Source organism: Mus musculus, chromosome 5, assembly GCF_000001635.26.
Source record: "Mus musculus strain C57BL/6J chromosome 5, GRCm38.p6 C57BL/6J".
In the NCBI taxonomy this organism is placed as follows: Eukaryota; Metazoa; Chordata; class Mammalia; order Rodentia; family Muridae; genus Mus; species Mus musculus.
The window spans coordinates 118461648-118468026 of NC_000071.6; the positions used below are offsets into that span (position 1 = coordinate 118461648).

At 49.5% G+C, this 6379-nt stretch overlaps 1 long non-coding RNA gene across 1 annotated transcript; it reads left to right on the forward strand.

Annotated features, from left to right (window-relative positions):
- The first annotated feature begins 401 nt into the window (after window positions 1-401).
- On the forward strand, window positions 402-1437 carry Gm30746. The gene is made up of 3 exons (XR_387646.2): window positions 402-429; window positions 790-922; window positions 1320-1437. It is a non-coding gene; the product is annotated as a predicted gene, 30746 (long non-coding RNA).
- Window positions 1438-6379: the final 4942 nt, after the last annotated feature.

Consider the following 6379-nt stretch of genomic DNA (forward strand, 5'->3'; position numbering starts at 1 on the left):
CAGTTGAAGGGGAAGGACGAAGGCATGTTGTTTTATTCTGGGGATAAATGGGAGATTAATTTTTAAGTCTTATTTAAATAACTCTCAAAGAGGTGCTAGAGATGAAATTGCTTTTAATTGGCCGGCTGCTTTCCAGCACTTGGATGCTCAAGTGCTCGGAATGAGATCTCTGGTTGGTTTTAAACTTGAACTTGTCATCTCGCTGTCCCACTCTCCATCCCTCCGAGCCTGCGAGTTCAGCACTCTTCCCTCTGATTCAGGGACCTTCTGCCTGGCTGTGGACCCCATCACTTCCTGCTTCTAACCACCAGACCCAGGCAGCATTGGGATACACACTGTTTGGGAAGGAACGGGCTCCTGTCTTTTATTTATTTTTATTTTACTTTTCTTCTTCCATAGGCAAGAGCATCTATTAGCGCAGCGAGAATGGTGAGAACTAGAATCATATTCCTGTTCCTCCATCCCAACTTCCCAGTCATTGACCCCCCGGGGCAAATCACTTAACATTCCTGAGTCTCAATTGCTGAGTCTGTGAAGAGGGGCCTCCAAGGGCTGGGGTGTGTGGCTCAATGGTTAGGGTGCTTGCCTGGTACCCACAAAGCTCTGAGTTCTGCCAAAAACAACAACAACAACCAAAAGAAATGGGCAGAGGAGTCCAGGGCTTACTATCAAAACTGTAGCCAATATTGTGCTAAAATGTTTAAGGCCTGGTCCTCCAAAGGAAACAAAGGAAATCTGAAGAGGACCAAGTGTGAATTTCCACAGTGTAACTACTTCCCTAATTGCTAGGATCCAGCTGCTGATACAGTCACCAAACATGGAAGAGCTACACAGGGCCAGGCTGCAATTTCTCCTCCCAAGTCCAATGGAGCCCATTGCAGCAAGTGAGACATTTGGAATATTGTTACCATTGGATGTGTGGGTACGTACTTACACACACACACACACACACACACACACACACACACAGAGTTTTATTTTGTTTGTTTGTTTGTTTGTTTGTTTGTTTGTTTTGAGACAGGGTCTCTCCGTGTAGCCCTGGCTTTGCTGCAACTTTCTGTAGACCAAGCTAGCTTCAAACTCACCAAGATCCTCCTGCCTCTGACTCCCAGGGGTTGAGATTAAAGGCATGCACCACCACACTCAGCTTGAGATATAACTTACAAAGGGTAGAGGTGTATTTCAGAACTTGTCTAGTGTACTCAAGGCCCTACATCCCAGACCTTCAAACAAACAAAAACACCATGCAAATGAGTTTCAGTTTAAGTCTCTCTCTCTATTTATTTTTAACCATTAACTATGCTTCCTTGCTCTCTCAGATTGGATACCCTGTGGGGACATGGGGACCAGATTAGGAGGAGGGACACGTCTGCGGCTGACTGTGTACAGATGTTAAACATCCGTAGTTTGGATTGAGACCTGGGTTCAAACTCTGCTTCCGCTCTCAGGCTTCCCGGTGCTCATCCAGGAAGAACCCATCTATCACCTGCATTTTTTGGCTGACTGAGAGGACATGGAGGGAACTTCCAGATGCCTGGTACACAGTAGGGCATCAATTCAATAAATGATGGTGACTTTCATGTGTAGAGATCGACTGTGCTCCTGAGAATCAGATGAGGCTCAAGCCACATACAAGGAAGCCAACTGGGCTACAGAGGAGCAGTAATCCTGGAGAGGGATTTCGGAAGTCAGAAAGCCCAACTCTCAAAGAAAGAAAGAAAGAAAGAAAGGGGGGGAAGAAGGAGGGAAGGGGGAAGGAAGAAGGGAAGAGTCAAGTAGGGCCATTGGAAGCAAATGTCCCTCTGTCTGGGATTGGAAGGTCTAGGCTGGGCTGGTGGCACACACCTTTAATGTCCCCAGCACTCAGGAGGCAGAAGTAGGAGGGTCTCTGTGAGTTGGAAGCCATCCTGTCGACCTAGTGACTTCTATGTCGGGGGTTCTATGCAGAGAGTCCCTGTCTTCGAAAGAAAGAGAGGGGTGTGAGACAGAGTGTCGTGGGATTCTAGTTTAACTTACTCTGGGAAGCGACAGAAACTTTAGGGGGTGGGGCCTGGTTGGAGGAAGTGGGTCACTGGCAGCTTTGTCCTCCTAGGTCCTTTCTGCTTCTTGGCTTCTATGAGCCAAATGACTCTACCTCAGTCGGTTTGTTATAGTGACACAAAGCTCCCTTCTTTCATGACTCTTCCCCACAAGATGAACTCCCTGGTGAGCTAACCAGGGAGCTAGCATCTTGCCTTCACTGTATGTATGTATCTTGCCTTCTCCTTCCTCCCCAGGGTTTGATTTTTCCCATCTGTAAAATAGGATCGTCTTTTGGTAGAGTGTATGTTTCTGGTGGCTGCTTTGACAAATGGCCCCTGCAGTCCTCGGGGAGGGGGGCTTCATTTACCTTTCCTGGAATCGGAGTGCTGCCTCAGAGTGTCTGTGAAATCCCTGCCTTCGGTTAAGGACACCTTACTTGGATGGAAATTTGGAACTGAATTCAGTGTGATCTCTTCTTCCCTTTCACCTTTATTGACAAATAAGATGAAGGTCTCCAGCCATAGAAGCAAGCCCAGCCTCAGCCCCACACATGGTCCCAGCTTCTCCCTTTGACCCGCTTGGGGGACCCTCGTCTCCTGTGCAATGGGAAAGAGCTGGTCCTGAGAGCGGAGTGCTTGGCTTGGCAGCCACTTCCTCCACACAGCTAGTCATTTTCTTCTCTGTCTGGTTGCTGAGCCTGCATGCGGCAGGGTTGGATATGAAGGTCAGGCTCTCTCTCCACTTTTCCCAATCGAACTTTCCACAGAAGTCAACTTTCCCAAGGATGCTGGGTGCCCAGCTATTATTAGTTCAGATTCAGCACTGACAGCACGGGGAACCAGACAGAAAAGCAAGCTGCATGCTGGTTGAAGCTGGTGCAGGCTCAGCTCACCTGGGCGTGCACTGGCCCCAGGCTAGTCTAAAAGGGCAGAAAGTCTAGGACTCAGAGCTTTGCACTGGAAGATGATTCTGGGGTGTATGCACCCCATCCTTCTGCAAACCTCTTGGATAAGCATTAACACATGCCAGGCTGGTCAGGGTACTCTGTTCCTGTCTCACCTCATCCCTATAGCCACTTTGCAAGGCTACTGTCCTGGTCCATGCGTCAGGCCCCATTCCCTAGCCTGGCAAGGTGGTTTATGCTTATAATGCCAACACTCAGGAGGCAGAGCCAGGAGAATTGGTGAGTTTAAAAGGCCAGCCTGGGCTGTTCGTAGCAAGGCATCCCTGGAGTTCTTGACCCTGAATCTAGATAGGGTGGGGGTAGCTCTTCCATCCGTCCCTGTTTGGAAGGTGGGGTTAGAAGTGGGAGGGATTTTCTAGGAGGAAAGGGCGGGGCTTTAAGGGACCCTCCTTCTTCTGGTCCTCCTGCTACAAAATAGAAAGCAGGAAGGAGTTTTAGGGTGTGAACCCATGTTCCGGGTGTCTGTGTACACACATTGAGTTAATGTGCAGGGTGCGCTTCTGCGCGTGAGAGGACGTGTGTGACTGTGCAGGGTTCAGGGAAGTGGTGGCTGTGTGTGTATGTGAGAAAGAGTGAGCAAAGGTGGGTGTGCCGTGGAGGGAGGTTTGGGGGGTGAGAGAGAGAGAGAGGGTGTCGGGAATGAGCGAGTGTGGGGTGTGTAGGGGTTTGTGATGTGCGTGTGTATGTGGGGGAGGGTGAGTAAGTCTGGTATGAGTGTGTGTGAGGGGGTGGAGAGAGGGAGGGGTGAATGAGTGTGGGGTGTGTCAGGGTGTGACGTGTGAGAGAGGTTTGTGTGTAGCGATGAGTGTGTGTGTGTGTGTGTGTGTTTGTGGTTTTTGGAGGGGCAGGGCTAGAGGCCAACACTCCTGGAGCTGAGCCTGGAGGGTCGAGCCCAAACATCCCCCTCTTGTCCCTCCTCCCCTCCACCCTATCCTCCTCCCTTGGCCCCCTGGATTCCCAGAGGATTCCGTTAACAGCTGGAACAAATGAAAGGGGGAAAGCTGGGCGGGGCCAAGCGGGGTCAGAGGGGCTGTGCGGGCGCTGGGCTCTGCCTTCCCGGGTTCCTGGATGCTAAGGATTACAGCCTGGGCTGCCGCTATTTAATCAGCTGGTAGCAATTTAACCATTACACCCCAGTGAGAGAATCTAAGACATTTCCTAAAGCCCGGGAAGGAGAGGACTCAGAAGGGTGGAATGCGGGGCTCGGGGGGTGGGGGTGGAGTGGGGGTACGACCGTCGGGACACAGTACAGCTTTATTAAAGAGGGAAAAAAAAACAGAAAGGGGCTAATTCCGTCTTATGCAGTAAAGATGGGGCAGGGTGAGAGCCCCAACGTGGGGTGTTGGGGACCTTAATGGGCCAGTGAGGGAGCCTATAGAGCCACCTAGATGTGGGGATTTGGGGCGGGGGGGGGGATTTTGTCTCCTGCATCAAGGGGGTGGTCCGGAGTCGGAGAGGGAAGCCTGCTTTGTGTAATCCCTGACACAGCCTCCCTGAAGTGGGGCCCAGCAGAGCAGCTAAGCAAGGGACCCCCTCATTGTGGGCTACTGGCTGATAAGTGAGTGTTTAGAAAACAAGCCCGCGGCTGTACTCTGTAAGAAGTGGCTTCCTCCGCCTCTTTTCTGCTTCAGGTGCTCCTTAGCCCTGCCACCAGCTGCTGCCTTGGAGCTCCCAAGAAGGCAGCAACAGTGGGAGAGCCTTGTAGAAGACCAGCCCAGGAGACAAAAGCAAGGGTGGTTTTTGAGGTATCGACAAAGCACTTCCCTTAAAAGTCTGGCGTTCTAGGCTGGCACTCCAGGCTGTCCTAGGCTTGCTGATGTTCCTGGAGCAAGTTGCTAAGTGTCTCTGAACTTAGGTTCTTTGTCTGGCTCACTTGGGTTGGTGAACTTTTTCTGCTCAGGGCCAAATAGTAAATAAGCTTGTGAGTCACAGTCCCCACGGCAACCATTCAACTTTGTCCCAGAAACAGGAACTATAGATAAATGAATAGGCATTGCTCTGTCTAATAAAACTTTATTTACAGAAACAGGTGTTTCCTGGGCTGTAGCTTGGTTCTGATCTAGGAAACATAAAACGACAGTGCACATCTCCTGCAGCCACAGTGGCTTGTGCCACCATATCTCCAGGGTCTGAAACACATCTTCAGGTGACTGTCAGCCAGGTGGCAGAAACAAGGCAGCAAAGATTCTTCTGCTCAACAAACTTGCCACTCATTGCCCATAGATCAGTCACATGCTGGGAGATTCTTTGCACAAGTCAGAGTCTCCATCAATTTTCTATGGCTGTCACAGAAGGCAGGAGGCAGGGTCGTTTAGAAAGAACAAAGGTTTATTCAGCCCACAGTTATGGAGGTGGAGGTCCAGGATCAGAGGGTTGTATCTGCTGAGGGTCTTATGCTATAGAAGGCTGGCAGAAAGACAGACAGGTTCATATAGAAAGGACATAACAAGGGGTGGCTTCACTTTATGGTTGCAGGAATAAACTCTCTTGTGAAAGGCAGTAATTCCTGAAAAACAATCTAATCACCCCCTTTTAATGTAGCTTCTTTTCTAAGGGTTGTGTGTGTTTGTGTGTTTCTGTGAGAGTGTATGAGTATGTATGGGTGTATGTATGAGTATATGTGTGTTAGTGAGTATGTATGTGTGTGTGCATGTATGTGTGTGTACTTGCATATGGAGCTAGGAAGTCAACCTTGGGTTTCATTCCTCAGGAACCACCTCGGATTTTGAGACAGGATCTCTCATTAACCTGGAGCTGGACAATTAGGGTAGGGTGGCTGATCATCAAGCCCCAAGAATCTACCTGTGCCTGTCTCTTAGCACTGGAATAACACAGTGACACACACTCACATACTCTCAAACACACATTCTCATACACACACACACAAACACTCTCACATACATTCACACACACTCTTAACACACTTACACATGCTCACATAACTCACACACACTCACAATAATCTCACACACTCACACATACACACACTCACACACGCTCTAACACTCACATACACTCACACACTCACATACACTCACACACTCACATACACTCACACACTCACATACACTCACACACTCACATATACTCAGACACATCTCTCACACACTCACAGTCACATATACTCACACACTCACACACACCTCTCACACATACTCACACATACTCTGTCACACACTCACATTCACACAGTCACACATACACTCTCATACACTCACACACATTCACACACACACACACACACACACACACACACACACACACACACACGCCCTGCTTTCTCATGTCAGCTTTGAGATGAGCTGGAACCCTGATGCTTTGGGGGCAAGCACTGCCCTGACTGAGCCTTCTCTCCAGCTCCTTGCTTGTGTCTTAAAGGTCACATCTATCAAT